The sequence below is a fragment of the Chiroxiphia lanceolata genome, chromosome 3 (assembly GCF_009829145.1).
Source record: "Chiroxiphia lanceolata isolate bChiLan1 chromosome 3, bChiLan1.pri, whole genome shotgun sequence".
Taxonomy (NCBI): Eukaryota; Metazoa; Chordata; class Aves; order Passeriformes; family Pipridae; genus Chiroxiphia; species Chiroxiphia lanceolata.
The window spans coordinates 41,081,886-41,107,873 of record NC_045639.1 but is presented as its reverse complement, the minus strand read 5'-3'; the positions used below and the strand labels follow the sequence as shown (position 1 = coordinate 41,107,873).

At 41.1% G+C, this 25,988-nt stretch overlaps 1 long non-coding RNA gene across 2 annotated transcripts in view; it reads right to left on the bottom strand.

Annotated features, from left to right (window-relative positions):
- Nucleotides 1-25,953, bottom strand: part of LOC116784385 — a 31,663-nt gene extending 5,710 nt beyond the window's left edge. Inside the window, exon 1 of one of the 2 annotated variants that reach the window (XR_004356039.1) lies at nt 25,807-25,953. This is a non-coding gene — a long non-coding RNA (uncharacterized LOC116784385). Of the gene's footprint in view, nt 1-20,969; nt 20,996-25,806 lie in introns of those variants that run through there. The other variant, XR_004356040.1, reaches the window with a different exon arrangement.
- Nucleotides 25,954-25,988: the final 35 nt, after the last annotated feature.

Here is a 25,988-nt window from a genome sequence, read left to right as displayed (position 1 = left end):
ATTGCAGCTCTTGTAATTTGTTCTGCTGAAAGGATAGTCTGGGTTCAATACAAGCTCAAACTCAGCAAATAAACATATTTGGACAAATTTCTTTTGTCTGTATGCAGTTTCACAGAAGACATCATGACTGAGAACACAAGGCTGCCCTCCTAACTACTCCAAAATGAAATTTATCAATTAAAAAGCAAAAAATGAATTTTTATTGGCAATTTATGTGACATGAATCCAGGTGCCAGTATAAGTTTTCATCAACAGTCATTATTTTCCAACTATCAAACTAATCAGCGTTCATGAAGTAAAAGTTCTTACCTTCCAAAGTCTTTGATTTCTTCTGTGATTCTTAATGGCATTGTCAGGCTAGTCTTTCTGTTGGAAGCACCAGAAAAATGAGATGAACAACACATATATTTCCATGGAGATGTGAGGAATAGAAAATGTTTACTTAATTATGTACAAATGATGCCTTATTTTCCTCTAAGTAGGTTTCCAGTGGTCTAAGATGTTCTTTTTGCAGAAATCAAGGTTCTTGACTATATCTACAAATCATTTCAATGACATAAATGTTCACCACAGGCAACATATTATCATTTTTGCCTTTTCAAAGATTCTTTGTGGGCAATCTCATTTTTGTTTCCCTTGAAAGCATGCTAAGTGTATATATCTTATTTGTATATAGTTTACTTATGTATGTATATAAATAAAAATATAAAATTAAACTAAATTCATGGGAGCTATACTTCCATTTCCAAACTATTCTGTCCTCTCTTTAAAAAGTGTCTCAAGCTACCAAGATAGCCTTTGAAATTCTTCAGGTCTAAGCTAAGTCACCAAGCTTCCTTCATAGCCAACGGAGAGAGACAAGAACCCTCAGAAACCAAATTTCATCCTAAAATAGATGGCTTAGATAAGAGAGCTAAGCCATTTTGTAGGTTGTCCTCTAGGAAAGTATACGTTGAACAGCTTAGGTCACTAGCTCTTAGAAAGCTCAGCTTAACTGAGATCTCACTTGTTATCTACTTTAACTGGAATCCACTTTGAGAGTACAGTCTCAGCAATATGTTTTCTATGAATTTATTGTAACTTCGGGGGAAGAAGTTCAGAAGCTGTACATCTCTTTATTTATGAGTCAACATAGACTGTTTCATCCATAAGAAAAAACACATCAGGGATGACTTAGCAACAAATGGTCCAGACTGTCTTGTATCCAACTTAGAGAAAAAGCCATAATGTAATGTCTCAGTCACATTTAGGAAGAAATTGAATAAATAAATTTTTAGGAATTTAAAAAAAAAAAGTGGTATTTCATTTTCTGTTTTCTAGTTGTCACATTTTCACATTGGTGTCTGTCTGGAACTTGACAGATCACAAAATATGAACCTATTTCTCTGACACTTAAGGCTGAAGAAATGCAGAAGGCTGTGATCAGAGGCCCCAGTTGCTTTGCACTGCAGAAGTAATACAAAATGTGCAGAAAAGGCTCTTCAGGGAAAGATGATTTTACTCCTGTCTACAGCTCCTCTGCAGAGTTTATATGCATCAGCTGATCCCAACCTTTCCACCACAGCACTCTGTGTCACACCTGTGTAAAAACATCCACCTCGCTGCAGTAGGACTCTGAGCTGGGAGACATATCGGGCCAAGGTGGTAGCAGAGGGGATGGTGATTTTTCATGGGTGCTCATGACTCAACATAGGAAACTGCCCTTCATTTTCAGAGTGCACTTACCTTCCTCTCCTCATCTCTCTAGCCCAGTACAAAGCTCCTGTCTATAACAAGAGAAGCATGTTTTATGTAAATCACTTCCCAGTGGAGTCACTCATTATTAATGTAGACAGCTCTAAAGAGAGAAAATCATGGCATTTAGCAGAAAGAACTGTTAATGAAAATGTCATTAAATAAGTCAATCTGCAAGCCACAAAATGGCCTCTCTACCTTTTTCTTCTTTTCCTGTCTTCCACACCTCTGCATCTCTCGGTGCATTTCACTCAAGTCAATCTTTTTTAGCATCAAGTCACAGCTTTCCCTGGAGAGGGGTATCACTTTCTGGTAAACTGCTCATATTTGAGAGGAGGTGCTATTTAAACATTGTGGAAATATGTCAGAAACACACTGGGTCAGTATGGGACTAAACAGCAAGGCTGAGAAAGAGGAGACTCCAATGACTGGCTGTAGATGAGGCAATTTCCAGTAACACTGATCTGAAAAGTATAATGTAGCCCCTGCTTTGCTATGTATTTTATAGAGTTCATGACTGAGCCTTTCACTCGCTTATATCTTGCAAGTGCTTCGTGCTTGTAATTTCATATTGTTCACTGGAATATCTTTCTGGTCACACGTATGTCATAGGGACCTTAGATGATCCAAAAAGCCTAATCCAACAATTCTGCTAAAAATTTCCCTACTCCTTCAGACCATTTATATTTGAACATATTAACCAGAAGCAACTGTCTGATAAACTGACCCAAACTGGCAGTGAACATTCCTTTTTCCTTTGTTTACTGAGGGCTTTCCACTTCCGCATCTGAATGTTGAGGGTTTTCCTCTGGAAAAAGCAGCTATTGGTATCAGGGAGAGGTATCTCTGGTACAGATGCACATGGCTCACATTCCTAAGTTATGAAGGGATTCACCTTTCTCCATAATTCTGAGGGGTATCAGGATCTGCACTGTAGGCATGTGCTTATATTAAGCCAAAAATTTTGTGTGGATTAAGTTAGTACGTTTTGTTAAAATAAGTACCGTATTTATAGAAATGTCCAATATTTTAGGTGCACAGAAGGTGATGAAAGCATGTATCCAAAATTCTGACCATTTTTTTTTCTAACATTTTTGGTCTATTAAAAATAAAACTTCTCTACTCACAAACCTTTTCTCCCTTCTGACCTGATAGAATTATGGCTATAATAAATAACCTTTAGACTGTAATCACAGGATCATAGAGGGGCTGAAGTTAGAAGGGACCTCTGGAAGTCACCTACTCCAACTCCTCTGCTCAAGCAGGGCCACCTAGTGCTGATTGCCCAGGACCATGTCCAGATGGCATCTGGATATCTTCAAGGATGGAGACTCCACTACCTCCCTGGGCAACCTGTGCCAGTGCTCAGTCATTCTCACAGTAAAAAAAAAGTGTTTTCTGATGTTCAGACAGGATTCATTGTTTAAATATACTGTTTAAACTGTATATCAACCCTTATTTGTGCTCAGTATACACCATCCTGAGTGGATAGTACATTCCTCTTCCCATCAGCTTGGAAACAGACTCAGACTTTTACACTTCAGTATTACAGCCTAGCAGTGGAAAAAGGGAAAATTAAGAGAGTCTGTTTTTTTCCCAGCATAGAGCAGCAATTCAACATGATGTGGCAAAAAATGGCAAAAGAAAGAGGCATCATTTCCCCGTTCTGCAAAGAAGTAGAGGCACAGAGAGACTGCTACCAGCCTAAGCCTGTTCCCCCTCCCCTGTGACTGTACTTGGCAAGAAGAAGGAAAGAGTACTGAAAATATTCATACCAGGCAATAATAGACAGCCAGGGAAAACAGGGAAAAACAAAGCAAAGCTGTTTATTGCTGGAGTGTTAGGAAATAAATGAAAGTCCAACAGACAGACAAAACGCAACCAGCATTTCAGGACACTGCTCTTTTTGCCTTTGAAACTTGAACCCCAGTTTGACAAATGGCACTGGGGGAGGCCACTAGCACATCCTGACTGCTGTGGGAGGCCCATGGGACAGACAGCAGTGCTGTGTGATAGCCATAGTGATTTGCTGTGGATCGCCCCTGTATCTAACTGCTATTTATTGTGCAGGACACATATAACATTATGCCTCAGTGGATGTACTTCACTGTCATGCCTGATCAAAAGTGTTGCCTTGGAGCGATCTTAGCTTGAGAGAACCCCAAGCAGTTTTAAAAGTGAGAAGTCACCCCAAGGTGACACTTGAGAGGAACAACATTAAAGTGTACTCATCTCTCTTGTGTCCCTGGCTACTTCAGAAGCTCACAAAGAAAGCTTAGCTCTGCTAGCTCGTACTCAGAAAGCAAAAGGACCCTTATGCCCTTGTTCATATTTTATCAGTGCTTCCTAAGTGGAAAACTAACTAAAAATGCTGACTCTAGTCATGAACACTGGAGTTTTGAGTAAAGACAGTTAAGTGAAAAATTTGTTTTAAGGATATTTAAGTAGAGATAAAAATATAAGCTAGTGATCTCACTCTCAAACACAGGAAGAAACCAAAAGCACAGAAATGACAGTTCAGGCATGATCTCAAGGCACAAAACAGATTAGTTACACACACAACAGTCATATACCCATGTCCATATGCAGGCAATTCCCTTGATCAATGCAAGCTACAGTCCCCAAAGGATTTTCCTTTAGCCCCAAGGAAATGCCTCCATTGTGCAGGGAGGTGTGCAGCAGAGATACCTGAGCTAGCTCAAGAGGCAGCAAAAGCCCAGGGAGTACAGGGCACACAACATCTGTGCTAATGTGCCTGGTTGACACAAGCCAAGTGCCTGTTTCTCAGGCGCAGGGCTGAGGCACCACCATGCCATCTCTGCACCACCTGTTCTGCAGAGAGACAGTCTCAGTGTGGGGAGAAGGAAATGCTCCCACTTTGAATCCACTGTATGCAAGCAGTCCTTTTGACATATCCTTCTAGCCAGCACTTACAGCACTGCTGCCAAGACCACATTTTCTTGCTCCTTGATTCAGCCTGACTACAGTATCTTCACTGTTCCACCTAAACTAATTTTCTCTCCATTGGTACAGTATCCACAAGCAGACAGGCAGATTAAATTCTCTTTATGCTTTTCACTTACTAGGCTTATTCATAAAAGTAAGGCTCAAGCATTGTTTTACAGCCCTCAGTCAGCTTTGTGTTGATCTGCTGAAATCAGGACCACAAATCCTCTATGACAGTCTGCAGCCAGCAGCTGAGAAGGGGTTAAGTGACTCCCTTGGGCAAAATGAAAAATGCCACTTCTCAGTAGCTGAGATAGGACTTGTCTTGGGCAAAAGCACTTGGAATGGGGCTGCCAGTGTTATTTATGTCTTCAGTCTGACAAAGAGTTGAAGGGAAGGATTTTTTAAAGATTTATCAACATTTCTTATTTGTTTAAGAGCTGAGAAATCCCAGACAGGAGCTCTCTGAGAAGACACGTCTCTTCTGAAGGCAGAGGAGAGCCTTTGGGTCAGAAAACGAGTGGTGCAGCTTGCTTAGGAGCAAGAAGAGCTACAGTAGACCTTTACCAACCAGGTCAGCACAAGAACCCCTGGTCTCTGCTATGCCAGAGGTCAGCACAGGCACTAGAACAGCCTCTCTGCTTTTATAGTTGATGCATTTTTAATCTGTCCACGTGAATGCTAGTAAAGCCACCAAAATTATCATCAGCCCACCGAAATGCTTTTGTGGCATCAAGTACTCTATTAGATTTCTCTTAATTTGCTGTACTAAAAATGGGAGGAAATAGATATTTCCTCTCACTTTTAATCCACAAAGAAGTGTAAATTTTTCATGATTCAGAAATTCTCTTTCTTTATCCTACACAGTGCAAATACTATCAAGTCATAAAAAATTAACCACCCTGAAAAAAAAAAGGGTGTATGAACATCTACCAAAAGACTTTGAAATCCAAAATACAGTAAAATTCATTTAATTTTTCTGAGCTTCTTGGAAGATCCAATGCTGTCAAACACTTTGAGATAGTTCATAAAGTTTTTCAGTGAAATGTTTTTTAATCAGAAAGTAGAAAGTGACTGAAACAAGCGTGCATTTTGCAGGCAAACATAGCGGCATTGCCAGAACTTTTGCCAGGAAAGATTTTTCATCTCTAGGGTGTGATTTACGGTCAAAACTCAAGAGAGGCTTAGAATTGACAATAGCCTGAAGTCCTGGGTTCTCACAGACTTGAACTTAGGACCCCAGTGTACTAGGCAGGTACTATAAATCACCAAGCTATTAACTACCTACCAAATCAGCCTCTGACTTTCACAGGTTGGCACTGTTCCATTTTGCATTTAAAAAACAATTGAAGATTGTGAAGGAGATCCTTAATATTTCTGTGGTCACAGAATTTTTCTGGAATGTGGGAGGCGGGCAATGTTGAGTCTTTTTCACCTGAAGTGAGTTGATTAATGAACTGTTTGCTATGCTAAGTGAGGATCTTGCTTTGTTTCTGCATTTTTTCCCATTAAAATAGAAAGATCTTGGTTTCATCCCTATACAGAACAGAAAAGGGCTTGAGGTTTTTTTAAACTTCAAAGTTGTGTACAACTAGAAAATCATGTCTCCCACAGCTGTATGAGATGACTCATCCCTGTAAGATGGCTGTAATTTTCTTTTGGGACACTCAATAGCTTCCAAGTGAGCACACAGCTTCAGTGCAGCACATAATGGGCATGCCCTGAACTGTAGGGGCTTCTAAAGCAAGCCCAGAGTAAATGAGGCTCCTTGGAGTTTGGGAACAGAGATACAGGTTTAATACAGTCTTGGAGAAAGCTGCAGGAGCTGAGAAGTTGCAAGGTTTGTACTTTGCATGTCTTTTTACCAGAGCTCTACTGCTTCATGCTCAGTGAGGATCAGGATTCACGAACAGGAGGGTTTTTTAAAGCAGCCTGCTTTGAATATGGGCAATGAAATGAAACATTTTTTGCAGAGAGACCACACAGTTTTGCAGTTTGGGTGGATCTAGGTTCCATTTTAACCTTAAATCAACCTTGGGATATAACAGTTCATTCTATTCTAGTGCCCCTGCTTTCACCGTACCACAGGTTAACTGGGGGCCATCATACAACCAGTTATTGTTTCATGTAACCCGCAATAAAACTACCTGTCTGGATCACTGCACACTTATATATCAACATGATATAGGAGTCCTTGGTCCTGCTGTTTCAGAAATGAAACTGCAATGAAGTGTATCCACCATGTCAAAAGCTACTCTTAGGGCCACTTAGCTGCGCAAAGTGGAGTGTACTCAGATTTCAGCTGCACGTATCCAAACTGGCTGTTTCTGAGTTGTGCCATTACAAATACAGTCTGCATACATACTTCTACACACATCCAGCTAAGTGATGTGGGAACAACTGCCTGCAGCCTGGAATTTTTACCTGTGAGTATCCCAGGATTGCTCAAAAGATGGTCAAAAGAAGGCTACCTTCTGCAGCTCATGGGCAACATGGTATCTGTGCAGTCCAATTTGCTGTGGTTTCCCACCTGAGCAGAGCTGGAGGACTTTGTAGCATTAAACTTCTCACAGCTCTTCCCAGAGTATCTGAAATCTCCTCCTTCTCCTCAAGCCCAGGCAAATGTCCCTCCCCAGGCCCTGAGCAAAGTGCCTCTGAAATGGTCAGGTCCAGGAGGGAAATGTCACTTCTTCTGCAGCCACTCAGCAGACATAAGACCATATAATGCCTGGATGTATACTGTGACTCTTGTCCCTTCACCCTTTCACCCCCATTTCCTCAAGCAGTCAAGATTTAAAAAAAAAAAAAAAAAACCAAAACCCAACCAAACCAGTAACTTCATTAAAACTATCTGCTTCACTTGTAGCAGGAGTATATTGTACTGAGAATGTATTCCCTTTGCAGATTAAAAGTCAGCTGCACAATTCTTTAGGATAGAATAAAACCAAGTCCCCTTCAAGTAAAAATGTGCCTGGGTGTCTGGGGATCTTCTGAAAGTCTCCAGCTCGTCAAAGACTGAAATCGGCAGAGAGCTGAGAGAAAACACAATGAAAGCAGATGCTGATCTATCTTTCCCAGTCAGTGCTCACCTACATCAGCCCCAAGGAAGAGCATGTAGCTGCCCTAGCATTCCTCCAGCAACTACTTATCTTTTTCTTGAAGACCTCAGATGGCTGAAGGCACACCATCCCTTTGAAAAGCTAGTGACAGTTGTCCTTTCCTTTCCATTCCTCCAAAATAACATTTTTAGATTGGCTCTTACAAACATGAAATACCATTTTTCTTCTGAAAACTTCCTGTGAACACTCAGTAACTCTTAAGACCTGGGAGTTGGGCAGAAATCCTCTGGGATGTACACAGTGCTGCCTTCATTTGAGGTGTACTGGGTGGTTGCTGACACATACAGACAGCAAACATGAAATAATAAAACTACATTTATCTGCACATACTGTTTAGCTTGTGGCCATCACCACAGTAGATAAAGCTTGCATGTCCCATTTGGAGAGATAGGTAAACAGATTTAGCTTAAAATACGAATATCAATACCTATAGCATTTCCTGTGTGACAGATTGTATGTGGTTGTGCATATATGTATGACAGACAGTGTTGGAATATTTTAAACACTAAATTGCTGCATCCAGAGATTGGTAAATTAAATAATCATTCATTAGTTACCATAGAGATGCAGATGCAATCTCGGTGAACAAAGAAGGAATGGGTCAGGACAGACACACAAACACAGAACAAATGCTGACAGAGGCAAGGCCCTGCATTGATTTTTGTTAATATATTTTTATGTATTAAAGTTCCCTACCTGCAAGATCTTTTTCTTATTCACTGCTGTTTCACTTTCCTGCAAAGGGAGTGGCATATACTCTGAAAGACTCAAATCCTGAGCTGGAGCAAACTGGTATCGCTCTATTGACTTCGGCAGAGAGCAGCCAGTTTACAGCAGCTGGGAAATCTGACCAAAAAAAAAGAGCATCTAATTCTCTTTAGCTTCTGCAGCAACTGAATACTACTGCATCCTCTGTTACTTTATAACTTCTTACAGCAGTACTCTCCTGTAAACAGACAGGGAGAAGCTGGCTTTCCCAAAGCTGGCTGGCAGGTTCAGGCTTGCAACTGTCATTAATTTCAATGGCAGCTATATAGCTCAGCCCTGAGAATCTCATCAATAATCCCTTTGCCACTGACAAGAGAAACAGCATGGGATTAAGAATATCATAGAATCATAGAATGGTTTGGGTTGGAAGGGACCTTAAAGATCATTTAGTTCCAACACTTCTGACATGGGCAGGGACAACTTCCACTAGACCAGGTTTCTCAGAGCTCCATTCAGCCTCTCCTTGAACGCTTCAAGGTGGGGAGCATCCACAACTTCTCTGGACAACCTGTTCCAGTGCCTCCTCATCAGACAGGGTTTAAGCAGGGGGGATCTGACACCTCGCTCAGGGCCTTCAGTCCTCCTGCTCATAGGTAGTGCTGCACTCAGATGCATCATCCAGACACCTGCAGCAACCATGCATGAAAGCTGAAGCATCTATCTGCAGGAGGCTAAATGAGAGAGAGAGAGAAAGATGACTCAGCTCTCCTGCGGGTCACCAGCAAACATGTCCATGGTCAACTGTCTGATGATAACACCAAGTGACTGGCCTTCTAAAAGGCCAGTTAAAACTTAATCTATTTTTGCACATGCATTTGGGTAGAAGAGAGTGAGCTGATAGATAGAAACTGTGCAGAGACTAATGTCAAGGTGTGGGCTAGAGGACAGGGTCTTCCCCAAGCCAAGGCAAACCACTTCAGCTTTCCCCTCCATCATACGCCCCCTCACCCCAGCCAATGGCAACAGGCAGATGAGCACCTGGCCTGTGCTACCCTGCACAGTAAACCAGCAGCAAATATCAGTTCACACTGAAACATCTACACAAGCACCTGATGTAGTTACAGATCTCTTGGTTTACTTCATCACCATTTTTTGGCTGGTGATGTACGTGACAGAGGAACGGGGCTGACTCCTGGGACAGTAATAGCCCAGATAAAGCAAACACGAGGACACCAGAGCACATGTGTCAGTCATGGAGTGGTCTTAGAACAAATCCCCACCACACTCTGAGTTTGTTGCTCAAAGTTTGTGGCTATCTTGTCCAAAATCAGTCTAAATCTCCCAAAAGCTGTGACTAGAGTCAGCTTTTGGCTAGTAATTCTCTAACGAAGTCCATGGAGAATGGGTGATGTATGGAAACCCCTCATAGGAGGTCAAACAGATCTCCCATATACCAGAAATATTATGTAGACGCTTCAAGAAAAATTATTAATATCTTAGAGGAAGAGATGAAAGTAGGAAACTGCGGAGCATTGTGCTAGGTCTGCCTGCAGTCCATCTTCACAGTATTTGAATATCTAGTGGCTATCCCTACTACTAATGGTGTAAGAAGCAGCTGCAACTACCCCCATCATCCTGCAGCAGGCACTTACTTGCAAACAAGCCCCAAGCCAGAGGTGCAATGTGAAATTCTGTGCAGTTAACAGAGGCTGTCAGAGTATGGCTGATGAAGGCACACTATTTTCTGCAGTGTGAGCTAGACACTGGGAGCAAAGCAGTCTTGTTGCATTTTGGGTAGCAATTTCATCCTTTTTCTTACTCTATTAGCCAAAGACATCTGCTCAGTAATGTCCTAAATACCTCAGCATCACACAGCTTTTGTTAAAAGAGCCAGAGTCCTCTAGCGCTTTAGGTAAGTAAGTATTATATCTATTTAGACCTCTTGAATACAGTAAATAATGGCCATCTTTACACAGAAACCATTTTGAGGGGGGTTATCTGGGAGTAAGAGAATCAGTATTAAGCTTTTTCCTACTTCAGCGAAAAAAAAATAACAATTCATTGCAATATTGTGAACTGTGAGAAGAGAAAAGCTTATGTTTACAAATCATATTTTTGCTACATTTTAGCTGATTGTAAAGACTCTCCATATATACTCTGTGTCCTGTAAGCAGACCTCTGTGAAGAATAGTCTGAAGTTGCTAGTCTGCACTGTTTTATTTCTACTATATGTGTAAGTGGTTAACAGCCTTAAAACAACCACTTTGCATGCACAGCACTCTGAAAAGCACAAAACCTTGAAAATATGGTTCGTCTCCTCTCTCACTTCCACAGGTACTAACTGGGAGTAATGCTGTTGAGTGCAAGAGGAAAGAAACATTTCCCTCATACTGCTGCAGCTGCTCTGCCCCCACTGTCCTGTGGGCACCATTGCTCCCTGGGGATATGGCCTTTTACCAAGACTCATACCTCTGGCAGAAAATCCTCCCTCCTCTGCGTCAGATTAAATGGCTCCTCATTTCCCTTTGCAGCAAAGCAAGTGCCTCTCCGCAGACAGGCTCCATCCACAGGACTTGCTGTTCTCCTCAGGCACCAGCAAAGCTGGGGCTGTGAACACTCCTCCCTATAAGAGACATGTCCTGTGTTCTAACCCTGTGAAGTTTTATAATGGAACCGCATATGGGAAGCACATTGACATTGTTAAGGTTAATGGTATAAGAACAGAAAGCACATCTACAGGCAAATGGACTATAATAATTGCTCAAGAGAACAATAAGAGCAATAATTGCAAATGGCCCTCTGGTGTGCTTTAGCAGCATTGTTGTCATCATCCTAGTCTCACAACAGGTAGTACGCTACCTCTGATCCTGAGGGACGCAATACTTTCCACAGAGACTCTCTGTACGTAACTGCTGAGCACATGCAATACCAACACGTGCTCTATAACTTACTGCATACCCTAAGGCACTGCTGGGTGTCCCTCCTGCAGCTTTGTGGCATTCGGTGAAGGGGGTGATTCAGCTTCAGCTTTGCATATGTCTTGCCTTTGACTTCCCAGCCAAATGGTCAGCTACTGATTGCAGGTGTTTGGCAGCAAGAGGCCTTCCGCAGGAATCCAGTCAGGCATTAACTGGTTTAGCACCGTGCACTGAGGGGGCACAGAAAATATAAAGTGACTAAAACAAGAGATTCCCCTCCCCATTCAAAACCCAAGGTGGGGCCATTTCTTGACTTCTTAACTTGTCAGTCCTGTCTCTGGATCTTTTCAGTAGCGGTCATGACTTTTTAATGGTTTTGTGTGATGAAAGCCTTTGACAAGAGCATGTGTCAACGAAAGTGCAGTGGTGAGCCATGGTTTTCATATATATGTTAACCAGCCTTTATAGCATTATGGAGCCTGGGTGACAGAAGAGTAATTCAGTTAAGCTGCAGCAAAGTACATGGATTCTGTACTACGCATCAGAAGGTAGAGGAGCGTGGGACTGAAAGGCGAACAGCCAGAGAGCAGCCACTTCTGTGGCATTCCACAGCACATGGTTAATGTGGAAATGATGCTCTGTGAAACATGTGGGACACACTCTCCTGGGGACAGTGCTGATGATACCACTGCACTGGGAAAGCATGCTGTGAAGAAAAGCCTTTCCTGACAGACAAGTGTTTATGCACAACTTAACGTTGAAGTGAGAATTTGGGACAGCTTGGAGCACTAAAAACATCACGTTTCTGCTGCAGATAGCCAGATTTGCCCACAAGCAAAATTTGCTCAGAGATATATACAAAGTGTATTTGCTTTTCCTCCCTTTCTCTGCCCTCTCCCCCTTCATATAAGAGGAATCTCTAGCTGGCGTAAATCTGCCTTTGAATGAAACTCATGCCTCTAAACTCCTTATGAGTTGTTTTGAAAATGTGACTTAAGCAGTCCCAGTTTTCACCAAGATAACAGTTGTCTTTTTTAGAAAATGACAATGGACTCAGTATCTGTCTACATTTGCAATCTCTAAGTAGAGCTACCAAATAAATGCAAGTATTCTGCTTTGTTATTTTTTTAGTTTAGTATTTTCTAGAGAGGCTTAAAAAGCATCATCTACTCTAACACAGAATCATAAAATAATATGAAATCAAACATTTCTGAATTGAGCCATTTATTTGATTTCTATTTCTAGGCTTCAATTAGAGTAACATAATTTGTAAAATGGTGAACAGGTAATCAAATTGCAATCAGCAAATCTTCTTAAAAAAAAGAGAAAGAGAGAGAAAAGATTTAAACAACAAGCATTACAGATAGGACAAGAAAAGTAAATTCACATCTATGGCCCCATGGGAAAATCTAGATGTAATCAGTTCAGGGTAAAATTTAATTAAAAGACTGAGCAATAGGATGGGGGACAAAATTCAGGTATATAGGAAATCTTTGAGAAATACTCCTGTGAGAACACAGTAAGGTCATTATTATTCTGCTCATACAATTGAATCATATCAGTAAGCAATCCGTATACACGCACTATCCCACTTGCAGGGGAAAAAATATATTCTCCCCCTATGCAAATAACTCCCAGCTTAGAGGGGTTAAAAGACCATAACAACTGCTTGATAGCATTCCAAATATTTCTGTGCCTATCTGTGTCTATCCCCAAAATAGAAGCTGGTTTATCAGTTCTGCTTTATCTAATTCTTAACTGCTCACTGTCCTGCCACGTTGTTTTGGTTGAAAACAACCTACAAATTACAGTAACAAAAGAGAACGAGAAAGACAATGAACACTCAAGGTTTTCTCTAACTAAAACCCAGTATTGAGCTCCCTGGAAATAAAACTGATCCAGTAAGGTACCTAATTCATTATTAAAGACATTTTGTAACTCATAAGGAGCATTAAGTTAATGTACAGTACAAATAGCAAGTTATGCATTAACCTTATAGACCTATTATAATCAAAAGATTTTACAGCTCCCTTAAAAAACACTTGGGAAATGCTAGTCCTTGGAAGATGGTGTGAGGAAAAGACATAAAACATAACAAAAATGGAAAAGCATCTGATGTAGTTCAAAAACTGTTATATTTGATTTGAAAAGCATGCAAAAATTAAGCATAAAATGCCAAGAAATAAATTACTTAAATCCTTTGTTGCAAAGTTCAGATTATATACTGCATTTATTTTTATTTTTCTGCCAGGACACTGAAGCACATGATGGTCCAGACACTCAGCCAGTGAGAATTTTACAAACCTGTGACTCAGCTCAGGTACTGGCACTGAACGTGGGAATGCTGAGAGTGGACCAAAAAACACATAAACAGCTCTACCAAGAGCATGTGGAACAGGAACAAAAGGCACCTGGCAAGTTGGTCAGATACCTCCAGCAGTCTGGAAAGAGCACACAGCACCTTTGTGGCCATGCTACAAGTCCAGATGATGGCCAAGCAAAAAAATTTGGTGTTTCAAATTTTCACCTTAGCAGAGAACATTTTGTCAGTAGAGTAAATATGCATTTTGTCACTCATGGTAGCGAGAGTGAGAATATGCAGGAAGATTTTCACAAGGCTGGTTTGTTCTGCCAATTGTGTGAGGTCACTCAGTGTGCTACTCCCTGAGGTCTCTTTCAACACAGAAACAAGTACAGCCAGTGGTCCCAAGCCTCTACAGTGTGGCATTCTGTGGTCACTGCCTAAAATATAAATAGCCCCTATCCATCCTACCACTCCGTGCAGGCTATTAAATTCTCAGTGATCTTCCTGAGGAACTTCCCTGATCCTTCCATGGTATATCTGTGACTTTACAGAGGCCTTCAGGTCACACTGTAGCATGCAGTTGCAGGAGGAGGGAATCTGTGGGTGAGAACTATCCCTGCCCACATCAGACCTGTTTTCCAGATAAGTAGAGAGCTGTCTAAAAAGTAACCACCAAGATTTTCAGATAAACTAAAAAATGAAACAAAAAACCAGCCCTAATTTCAAAACAGCTTCAGTGCTGTACACCTGTGATTCCTGCACACATACTGGTGCTGTGGACCTCTCTGTTTAAAACTGGCATGTGCCCTTATTGTACAAGGACAGGTGATGGGCTGTAGGCAAACCTTGAGGCCAGGCAGTGAGAAAATCATTGTCAGAAGGAGGAAGTAAAAGTGGAAAACACGGAGAAATCTATCTCCCTAAACTCTCAGTGAATTTCATGCCATCCCTGTAACACTAGGAGGTAAAACATTTCAGGCAGAAATATAGATTTCTTAAGTCAAGAGCATTCCTTCAAAACTCTGTGTTATGAGCATAATGAAGAGTCTTCTGTTTGTATTTTCTTGGCAGAGGTTTCCAACTTTCTGAAGGGAAATGAGAGAATTTGTAGAAGAGAGATGAAAAAGTCTCACATCGATAGATGCAAGGAAGACATTGTTCTGTTTTGTTAAAATGGCCTTTATAAAATGTTCATTGCCTATCAACTGATGTATTAATTATTGATAGGGGAAAATCAGCAGGCAGCACTGCACTCTGACTGAGGGTAGGCAAACACCTTGGCTTGTCACAACAAATGCAGAAAGTGCCTGATTCATAGGAAGCTGTCCCAAATGCAAAATCATTTTTAAGGTGAAATTTCTACATCAAAGGATGACACTTGTAAAAATAAATCCTCTTCCTCTCCCAGTCCCACTTTCTCTGGGTAAATGCCTATACTAAAGGGCTTTTACTTGAGCTGAAATGGTGTATTGCACTAGCATGCTTTATAAACTCATATTCTAACTGCTAGGAAGACAAAAGTGAAATGTTAAAAGCACTTTAAAAAAATGGACATCAAAAACCCTAACACTCAACAAGGGTTCTAATAGGAAGTACAAGAAATACACATATAATGTAGATATATACAATATTTGCTGGAAGCTAGCTGGAATTACGGATGTGGTGGAAAAGCCACAGTCAGATTTTGCTTAAAATCAGATTACTGTTCAATGTGTTGCAGGTTAAATTGTGTGTTACAGAAACCTCCTAGGATTTTAGGACTAAATGAAAAAAATCATGACACCAGCTATATATAAGAAATTTTGCCACCATGGCAAGAAGTTCAGCTGAATAAAAAGTTGAAGTGTATGCTGTGTGTGAGCTGGATAATCAGTGCATATTGGCCCAAACCAAGATGTGTTTTGAAGTTCACTCCCAAAGACAACAATGGTGATGGTGTTTCTTCCAACCTAAAAAATCCTTCTATTGATTTTTTTCTTCCCTTTAAAGAAATCACATGCCTACCACATTTCAAAGGAAACTGTCCATCCTGCAAAAGCTCTTGTTTTTCTGCTGTTGCTTTTCCCTGAGTCTCAGTAGGGGTGCAGCTACACACTTAAAATGTGCATATAGCAGGCCAGCACATTGCTCACCCACTGTACAGTCAAAATCCCAGCAGGGAAGCAGGCAGGCTGGCCTTACTGCTAACAGCAATTGCAGAATAACAGATTCTGAAGTGCTAATGAAAGACCTGCTGAAGAAACTGAAGAACATTTCAGACGCTATTAGAAAGCTATCTGTAATCAGATGTATAATTACACATCAGGGTTCACTTAAGAAGTCCTACCTAAACTTCTGACCTTCCTGTCCTTGCCTTCACCCTAAAATGTTTCTTTCTTCCTTTCCCTTTTCTTCTTCTACATGAACTGTGCTCTTGGCCTTCTGAGTAGATTTACAAGTTCTACTCCTGACCTACTTTTCCATTGTTACTCCTGCAGCTCTTGTCAAGAAAGTTGGCAGAACCAAAAGGCTTAGTAGCAAGGCAGCAAAGTCCTCTCTAATGAGTTACATCACTGAGCAAACCTTCACTAGCCTCATCCTGCCCTTGTTTCAATTCCTTTGTTATTCAGGTCAGGAGCAAGCTCTCAAAGAAAGAAGCCTGATCTCCCTCATGGAGCAAAGACTCCAGAACTAAGGTCTTGAATTTAACCAGAATAGCAGTCCACGGAGGACCCTAGGAGCAAACAAGGACATTTTTAACTTTCACAAAAGAAACCAAAGTTACTTGTCTCATTTGCAGACTTACAGCTTTGAGCAGAAATGTCTGATTTGGGGTACCACTCTTAGAAGCTGATAACATGCCAAAACCTAACAATAAATGCATAGATACAAATACAGTCAAGGACAAGAAAAAAAAGGCAATGTGGTTAACCTGGATATCACACTTGTCCAAAGAAACAAACAAAGGAAGTGACAAAAAAAAAATGAGTAGTTTTGTGTTTCCTTCTACTCTTTTACTTTTTGCATCTGGCAGAACTTTGTTGCTTTTCACTCTGTCAACTTTCAGCTGTTCTCCATCCCTGCAAGACAACCCATACATCAGGTGCCTATGTGTACATACAGCTCCTCCAGGGTTCTGACAGGTCTGTACACCAGCACAGAGAGGCACCCCATCAGCCAGCAGGCAAGATTTGCAACATGATTAATATGTTTCACCCTTGATAAAATGGTCCTTTACAAAGCTCCACTGACCTCTACTATTCCTAACTAACAAAGGAGGGAAGAAAACCTAAGAAACTGAAAGGAATTTTAACAAGAGAAGTCAGTGCATGCTCTTTTTTTACACTGTGTTATATAAGACATGGAAATCTTTTGCAACTTAAGAAGTAGCTAGACAAGGAGCATAACCAATACCAACACTCCTCACACTGGGGAAGCTTCAATTCTAGATCCAGACTTCATCTCTAGCCTTCACACCTCCCATTACAGCATCAGGGCTCCAGAAGGTACAATCACTTCCACAATATAAAGGAAAGTTTTGGTTTTCTGGGCAAAGTTGATATTTCCACCCTCCCTAGTATTCTTGCTAGGTTACAACTATAAGTACTGTTTAGGAAAGAGAAGCCCTTTATTATGAACAGTACAGCATACTTTATTTTCTTCAAGCAAACACAGAGTATGTGAAAGTGGCTGAAATTATTGCTTCAAAAGTTCAAGTATATTTTCATCCACAGTATAACTAGAGTCACTGACACCATGAACTGCACTTGGTGCCTAAATTATACTAATATACATTTCGACCCTGACACAAAGGGAGTACCTCTCAGTGACGCACAGAATTTTTGGCCAGCATGGTCTATAATGATAATTTAGCTTGGTCTTCTGAACAGCACCGGCAATGCTCATTCATCCTTTCAAGAATACTAGCTGAGGAACCAATTAATTTTTTTGTGGCAGCAGTGGCTGTTTGCAGAAAGCCACCTCTTGACTACTAACAACTTCAGAGCAGCAGCCCCCCTTCTCTGAGGCCAAGCCCTTCAAGTCCTTCTTTCTCTGGTGCCAAAAACAGCCTTTTGATACCAGTGATGGAGCTACAGAGCCACACGTGAATCTGTGAACAGCTGAAAATCTCTGTAGGTAGTTACTGGTTCCCTGTGTGATCCAACATGTTAGTGACCAAAAATCATAATCAGCATGTTTTCTCTTAGCTGGTTTAAGTACCTGCAAACTGTGATTCCCTGTTCTAGAAAGAACATATAACCACGGAGCTGTTAAGCTGATAGCCTTGCTTATTTAAGCTCATACTGTCTCCTTTTTGCCTGTGTGATTTCAGAGGAGTTTCTAACACACTTTACCCCATCTGCGCAACTATCCTGCCACAAATTACGTTGTTGATGTATCCTCCAGCTTGCAGATCAGATAAGATCACAGCACATTGTTTAAAGATCTGCCTTTGTATATTATACAGCGACTGTGCCAACGAGCAGTACATTACAAAGCAAAGCCCTTGTTTATTAAAGGAAAAAAATAAACCCCCCACTGGAGATCTTGTGTACATGGAAAACTATAGGAGTAAAATTAGAGTAGTATAGTTTAATAATTAAGGATATATTTGCAGGGCCGACATTTTTCTTGAACTCTTTCCCGATCCCCTTTATCTTTTTTTCACAGGGATTTAACATGTTGGATCAGTTAAGGGTGTAAACATGGTCACTGAGAGATGCAAGGTTCATCATGCTGCTCCTTGAGGTATCAGCATCCATCAGCTGCCTGTGCTTGTTCACATGCTCAGGGCTGAGCTAATCACCAGATTTGGAACAGGAGAGCAATCCCTTTCAGATTAGCTCCAGAGAGACTGCTGGATTTTGTTTGTCTTTCTCTGCAGCATTGTGCAGGGTCCAGAAGCATCTGCAAATGTCACACAGCAAATCTCCTGCTAGCTGGGAGGACTTAGAAGTGCCCTTGATCTCTCCTGTTCTCCTCCTGTGACACAATTATTGTGGCATTTGGTCTTCTAGCACAGACTTAGAGTCTGTTGAGAGAAGCCTGGAAATGTACAGCATCCTAGAGTGAGATGAGCTACAGAGCACATAACTCTGCATCTGCAGCAAGGCTTTCTGCATTTTGAGAGGCACTGACTGGATGACTCAGGTGGTGTCATTCAGTCTTGTATCTTTAGTTCACCTGTGTGCCTAATGCCTTGCTTTGGAATGACTGCCATGGAGGGAGCTCTGCAGGTATTGCAATTTACCCACATATCTCTAGATATGCACATGACCACCCATGAGCTATTGGCTCTAGGTTCATTTATAGTGTGACAAGTGAAACAGAATCTGTTGGGGTTCATATCTTTTCATCTCTATGTTCAGTCTGAGTTTGGTCAGACAAGCACCACCTGCAATAACAGTACCATTACAGGCTCCATCTCAAATTCCCAGTGTCCATGTGCTGGGCTTTGCTTTACACTCTGGTTGTGAAAAAGACTTTTAAATTAGTGTAAGAAAAATAAAGCAACTGACTGCTCTGTTTGCCTGCCAACCTTACCAAAAACTGAAGTGTAGAGATCAAGGTCACCCCACTCAATTGCAGACATTTAAGCAAGCCAGCTAAACAAGTCTTGGTTCCTGTAAAACTAACAGACAACAAGAGGCTCCTCAGAGAGGGAGTCTGTTCATCTGAAGATCTGACACCTTTGGAAGAACCTCTCTTTCCCTGCAGCAGAGGGCTAATGTGGCTAGGTTGCCTCCACTAAGCAGGATAAATGCAGGCCTTAGAGCAGAGATGAACAGGAAAGACATAAAAATGAGAGGTGTAGAGAGTGAAATGAAAGCTGCTGCAAAGTTGACATCTGTTTTGTGCAGCAGGTTTCTCACACACAAATGTGAGGTACAGGTGTAGCAGTTTGCTCACCCCTTGCCAAGAATCACACGCAGACGTGCCCTCTCTTGTGGGCTGTCCCATCAGAGCCAGGCACTCTCACACCATTTCGGGTCACAGCACCATCTGCTCGGTGCACTCAGCAGAATAAGCCTTTTTCCTATTTAAGATCAGCCTACAGAAACACAGCTGAGTTTTCAGAAAGTATTTTACCCCCGCCTGCTTGCAATGATACAGATATCTTTCAACAGAAGTGCGAAAATATTGGGGGGAAGGAATCTTCCTCTGAGAATTTCCAGTGTTAAGGCCTTCATGAAAGATATCATTATAAAGAAATGAATGAATGCATTTGTCAGCCTCTGGGAGGTTTCAGAGTGCCTTTTATTTGTATCTCTTCTTACCCCTTGAAGGAACTGAGAACTAATATTTGAGATGCCTGACTGAGGATATTAATGTTTTCAAAAAGCTCCTATTCCTTCCAGCACAGGAAACAGAGTAACCTGTTTGGGCTTTTTCACTGGTTTGTTTCTTGAAATGAAATTTTGGTGACTGTGTTTCCAGTAAGACGTGCCTGCACAACCATCCAAACCTATTCCTGTCTATTTATCTGGTACTGAACCTTAACAAAACTGAATGATGTGCGATCAGCTAATACATGTTCAAAATACACTTATTTTTCTTTTCTTGAAGTATTTTTGCTATGCTGTGCACTACTGTTTAGTCTGAACTTACAGACAGGCCAGAGACCACAAGTTCATGTAAAATCATATGTGTTTACTTAAGATAAAATGCTGAGCGGAGAGAAAAAGAAAAAAGAGAATGAAGAGGATGTTTTCAGAACAGAAAAATCTCCTGGGTAACTGTCATATTGATACCAAACCCTCTGAGTGTAATGATGTACTTTCCTGGAGCAGAAATATTTTTATTTATAGTCAGCAGAGTGGGAAATCATTAGTCCAGTTACTGGTACATTCATGCCTTGGTGCAAGTGTCCGCAAATATAAGAAGGCTTTTTGAAAAACCTTCACCCCCTACTGCAAGACTCGATGAGACTTGTTTAAAAGTCTGTTGATGTTGCATTTGATGAAGTAGATAGGTCACTGCTGAGCACACATTATTACCTTGCCAGAGGGTGAGTGTATTGTCAGAGTGACACTTCTAGCCTCCATTGGCCCGACCGCAAATGATCACAGTGGAAATTGAGACCGGAGATCCCATCAAAAGGAGATGTCAAAGAGCTCGCTTCATAAGGTTATATTAAGGACCTTTCCTTTATGGAGCAAAGATTTCATATATATTTTCATTCATCGTGTTTCAAATTTCACTCTTCACGACATGAAACCATTACCAGCCTAGTCACACGTTCACTGTCTCAAGACTTACCATCAAGAAGAGGACAAGTCACTGCACCTCTGAGCGACCTAGCACAGAAATAGGGCAGGCTTGCATTTGCAGAACTTTTTCTTCATTATTATTTCCCCTGCAAAATTAAAATAAGCAATTTAAAGGCAAATTTGAATTAGCATAGTGAGGAGAGTTTATTATTTATGAGATGGAAATCAGGATCTTGGATGACTGAACTCATTAAAGACCCTTTGGAATAGTTCCCATCTATTTCTTCCATGGTACCCTCACAACAAATAATTCACACAGTAATTAATGCCACGTCTTTCCAAACAATACATGCTTCCGACAGGAACTGTTCAAATAGGAAGTGCAAGAAACTGCACTAAAATAGCAATAAGCTTAAAATATATACCCATGAAACCAGGAAGCTTTGTGTTAGGGCAATCACAGATGCTTTAGCTGAACTTACTTGGCCAAAGACATCCCTGAATCAGCTCACTAAAGGTCAGTGGAGTTAGCAACAAGGAAGTTTGGCCAGCCAGGCCTCTGCAATGGCACAGCTCTCATCTGACCATGTGTCAGGGGCTTACAACAGACAGCACTGTGTCTTCCTGCCCATGCAGAATACATGGTGTAGCACAAGAGAAACAAGCCTATTTTCCTCCCTAGCTGTAGCCCACGGGGCATTTCGCATTGCAGTGAATTAAATACTTTTCCAGCACATGATTACCTGTGAAAAGTTCCTACAGGCACAGCTACACTCTGCAATGGAGTGCAGTGCTGGGATCCTCCAGACAGCACCAGCCAAGGAACCGGCAGCAGGACAGTTGTGTCAGCACAGTGCCGTGCCTGGACTCGCCCTCTCAAGAGCCGGGGAGATAATTAGCTCAGACAGGATGCCACATTTTCAGGGCCTAACAGCCCTGCGTGGCACCACAGGGAACCTTGTAGAGGCACTGGCCTCTCAGTGCTCCCTTGTGCTGCAGTGCCCACTTCTGAAATGTGGGAAAGAGCTGGTCGGGTCTTGCCATAAGGAATTGCTCACTTCCAGCTGCTCTTCACTGCTTGTGAAGGGCTGGTAGTCTCACTCTGGGCTGTGGTACTGCATTTCAGAGGCAAGCAAAACCAGGGAAGGGGCCTGCAGGGCTGGCAGGAGTGCTGCAAATCAGATATTTGTTCCCTTCCAGGGAGTACTTATCCACTCAGCATCTTTGTGAAACATTGGTCATGTCTTATGAGAGGAATTCAGGCACAGAAATCTTCCTAAAGAAATCTATGTCAAAAGAGAGAGTTGAAGTTAGATCTCCAGATTCTCACATTTATCATCCTAAAATACAGTTTATTCTTTCCTTCTAATCACTCAAGCCACGTAACAGGCCATGATTTTGTCTGTCCCCATATATTCAAGTGTCACATCACAGCCACCACCATGGTAAGTCAGCAAGTTATAGACATTAGCAGGACACCAGTGGGAAGTACACCATGCTTGCTGCCTGGCAGAACGAGAGTAAGGACAGAAGCTTGAAGGGATAAAGCATGAAAGAGGGACATCACTGTTGAGATCCCAGGAACACAGCTGTTAACCAAGAAAAGGACCTCAACTTTTGAGTGGAAATTCCACTGCCAGGCAAGTCAGGCATTCATTAGAGAGCCATCTCTCTCCCAGTCTGCCTTACTGAACCATGGGACTTCAACCACGTCTCCCTGGAAAACAAGAAGGGACATGAAAAATACAGGGCTAATTGATGCCTCTTTTTGCAGCCTCAACAAGCAGGTTCATACCTCCAGTTCACTAAGTGGGATAGAAATTTTCTGTCTCCTTTATACTGGGCAAAGGCACTTGGCTATCACTCAGCCTCATGCACATCCGTGAGGAGAATCTGGTCCAGCTCTGAATAGCAACATTCCTGGCTCTTTTGTTTTGCTCTCTCTAAAGGAGAGCTCTCAAAACAGTCAAATTACTTTTAATTTGTTTTTAAAGGGAAAAAGAGAAATAGCATAAAGGTTGAAAGTGGGCACCGAACAAAACAGCTGTACTGAAAAAAAAACCTCTGAAAAAACATACTTTACAATGGTAATTATGACAGACTAAACAATGAGTGTCATCACCGTGATGGCACAATGCACACAACACTAGCTGTTTCCTACTCAAATATTTGCAGACATCTTCAATTTTTATTTTAATGAAATCTCATCTAACTATTGAACTGACTTTAAGAACCATCCTGAGGCTCACAAGAGCCTTCTTGTCAGAAGCTCTGTCAGATATTGAACTGCAATTTGCCCCCAACGGTTCCCAGCTTTAACTAGAGGAATGCTGTAAACATAACCTTTTAGGAGACGATGAGTCTGAAAAATCACTGCCTAGAGAAAGAATGTCTGTGAGAGGGGCCAAGGACCTCTCCTCCTCTGCAGTTGCAACAGGAATTGTAAGGATCCCTATACCTTGATGAAAACTTCTGCTGCAGGTTTTGTCTGCTTCTCAAACATATACAGGCATATGTGCAGCTGTGTGATTAAGCTGTCCTCTTTGGATGGCTAAGCACCTGGAATCCTTTCCTCATTCAGTATATATGTGCATAACAAGTACAGGCTGCAACCATGGAGCCAAAGAAAATAAATCTATTCCTTTTGAGAACTTTTGAGAGCTCCACAGCTATTGGATGGGGAGTAACACAATTTAAACAATGACATGTTAATTAATGATAAATGACAGCGTGTGAACACATGGGATTTCCATTAATATCAAATGAGTTCATGATGGTTTATATAAAATAAAAAAATTAATAGAAAAGCCTCTATGTGCTCATGACACCTACTTATTTAAGGAAATTAGCTTTGCATGTTGTTGGGTATTATGCAAAGAAAATTCAATGAGCTGAATTCCTGAGATTGACCCTTCACTACTGTTTTAAGCAAAATCATCTATTGCCTTTAATAAGAACCTTTTTGAATAAAGGAAATCACCTCATATGTGACCCTTATGGATATGTCTCATTATTATGTTCAATACAGTTGTCTGAGCTCCTGTATTTGTGACATTCTGCTTCCTGTTGGGTCTCACAGTATCATTCTCTCTCAAGTATTTGCCAGATTTTCCGATGTTTCTTTTAGGTGTCTACTTGGACCAAGTTTCACTGGATCTAAGAAAGATGATGATGACAGCTCAGTACAGAAGGAGAAGCTGTGTTTTGCCGCAGTCCCATTAATCCTCAAAGAAATTTGGAATCAGAAGACAAGCTGGCACAGGTTATATTTTTAAGCTGGCTGTGAAAGCCACAGATTCACATGCATCTCAAAGGCCAACAATTTCCCCCACCCCTCCACGAGGTAATGAGAAAACAACCCTGTGTGCCACCCCTGCTGACTTTGTAGACATAGTTCAGCCATAAGCCGTAACTCTCACCACTCTGAAAAAATAAAATACTAGGGACAGCAATGCAATTTTGTTTGCCAAATGTCTGCCAAATGGAGAAGCGCCACATTACTAGGCAAAGAATGTTTATTTTAACAGTCCCGACGTCTGCTAAAGATAGTAGAGAATGAAAATAAACGTGAGAGCTATCACACTGAAGTAAGAGGAGTTAACAAGCATCTTTAGGGTGGCAACATGGAGGAATTTTGGAGCTGTATGTCTGAGTAAGTTCTATACCAGCTGCTCTGACCACCCAACTGATGGGGCACTTTGTGGATAGGAGGGTACACCCTGAGAAGCAGGGAAAAAGCACAGTATCCTTCATTTTGATAGGTATCAAAATGCCTATGCCAATAATACCATTGCAACTGTTCCTAGACTGCTCCATACATCACTAGATCTGGGTCAGCATGAAATTAAGGTTCATAAAGTAGAATCGGAACACAGGAAACATCAAAGTTCCCTGAAAAACTCTGCACAATATACAGAAACATACGTAAACAGTAATTTCTGAAGAGATTTAGGTTTCTTATTTGACTTTATTCCTTTTCAAAACCTTTTCTAGAGTCTTCAAGAGAGAAATCTAAATATATTGCAAAAACCCTCAAATGCCTTGCCTCTGTATTTCATAAATTTTCATTTTTTTCTGAACTGAAGAAGAGAGTTATCGAAGGCTGCCATGCTAATTCCTGAATTTCTTCCTGTTTATTGCCTTTTCACAAGTGGCTGACTCAACAGACAACTGAGAAAAGACTAAATAAGTTTTCTCTGGGTGGCATTTTAAGCTGGAGTATTTTAAGAACTGCTATTATGTTGCAGCTGAATATTCCAACAGACTGTCTGACTCCTTTCTGAATCAGAGTGCCACCAGGCCAAATATTTGCACAAATTCCAAGCATCGCCCTGCACATTCTTCACAGAGAAGAGCAATTTTATATCCAGGTGAACAACAGCTCTTTACTCCAGCATTTGAGCTGTAAAAAATGCAATCTTTAGAACAACACCAGAATAAATAGATTTAATTGTGAATCCAGAAAAATTCATGTTTTTCCAAGATCTCCTTTTTTTGTCATACTTCATCTATAAACAGGTATGAAACTGTACAGACATATCTCTTTGTGTTGAGACACTGATAAATCTGAAATTGTACAGGAATTAAGGGAAGAAAAAAGGCATTTCAGAACCTTCAAAAGATAGATTTAAACCAAAGTTGCTGAGTTGCTGCTAATGATACCAATTGTCTGGGTTGGGATTTTTTGAGACAAAATGTTAGTACTTCAAGGTACGAACAAAGTCATTGAAAGACTTCACTGAATCAGCAAAATTCCTCAGTCTTCCAGTCTTTGAAAAAAAAAGGCAAAAAATTTGAAGTCTATTTCTAAGAAAGGAAGACTGAGAAGGGCCAGAGCTATTTTAAAAAGAATACTAAATGTAACTAATGGAGATCCAAATACATACCTGCGGTATTTGGGGTGGTAGCAGGTAACGAAACATGGCTCCATAACCCTGCCTCTGCACCATGCCTGTTTCCTAAATTAGTCTTCTGTAATATGCAACCTAAAGTCTTATCACCAGTCTCCTTTAAATGGTGGCTAGTAGAAACCAGGATTGTTGGAAAGTAAAATGCTTTTTTAATTTCT